Raw genomic sequence first — 1313 nt, forward strand, 5'->3', positions numbered from 1 at the left:
TTTCTGGACCGTCCGTTCCGGGTTCCGGTTTTTCCGAAAATTAAACCGAAATTAGGGTTAAATCACTATATAAGATAGAGATTAAAACCCTAATGGTGAGAGACGAAGAACAGCCGACTTTTGCAGAAAAGTGTGAGTTTTTGGAGATCCAAAAAACGAGTTCTAAGTCTCGGGATTTCTCGGTGCACAAATCGATCAGAGATTCGAGTCCTAGCAGACAAGTTCTCATGTGACGGTTCCATGATTGGATCCTAAGACCTGAGATATCTACGGAATCCAACATGAGGAGTTGCGTGCTTTGATTACGTCAAACGTCCTGCGTAACAGGAGGACTATAAAGGCGTGTATCATGTACGAAACGACTAATGTACTGGATTGTAGATAGTCAGGACGGGATTTGTACCTCTCGTAAAAGAGAGAGATATCGCTGGGCCCCTCGTGTGAGCGAGACTGTAGAAATGTGTGGCCGCACTATAGACGAATGTCGTCTATTTCAGACAGTCAAACTCAGTTAACGAGAAAGCAGTCGAATCAGATAAGGTGGCTGGTCCATGCCTTATGTTCGACATATGATATCGCGATACAAAAGGATCATCAGCCGGAATCATCACTGGCGTTCGTATGATCACGAACAAACTCTATTCGAGATAGGTAGTCATAGTGTCTTGCTAGAGACCGCCTATGACTAGTATATCCGGAATAGAGATTTCGGACTATACTGCTATGTCGAATGAGCCTACAGGGTCACACACGCAGGGAAGGACGAATACACGAGAGAAAACGACGGAAAACCGAGGCGGAAGGGGCCAGACCGGACGGACCGAAAGGTTCGGAACGGACGGTCCAGACCCTACGGTCCAGACGTGTGGTCCGTCCGTTCTGGAGACTGGAACGGACGTTCCACATTAGCACGCAGATCCATGCCTTATGTTCGACATATGATATCGCGATACAAAAGGATCATCAGCCGGAATCATCACTGGCGTTCGTATGATCACGAACAAACTCTATTCGAGATAGGTAGTCATAGTGTCTTGCTAGAGACCGCCTATGACTAGTATATCCGGAATAGAGATTTCGGACTATACTGCTATGTCGAATGAGCCTACAGGGTCACACACGCAGGGAAGGACAAAACGCACGAGAAAACGACGGAAAAACCAAGACGGAAGGGTCTGGAACGGACGGACCAGAAGTCCAGAACGGACAGTCCGCTGAGCCAGACTCAACGGTCCAGAACGGAGTGTCCGTTCCATAAGTCTGGAACGGACGGTCCACTAATGCGGAACGTCCGTTCTACTTGCTGGGACGGC

This window comes from Tarenaya hassleriana, unplaced genomic scaffold (genome assembly GCF_000463585.1).
Source record: "Tarenaya hassleriana unplaced genomic scaffold, ASM46358v1 Cleome154, whole genome shotgun sequence".
Lineage (NCBI taxonomy): Eukaryota > Viridiplantae > Streptophyta > Magnoliopsida > Brassicales > Cleomaceae > Tarenaya > Tarenaya hassleriana.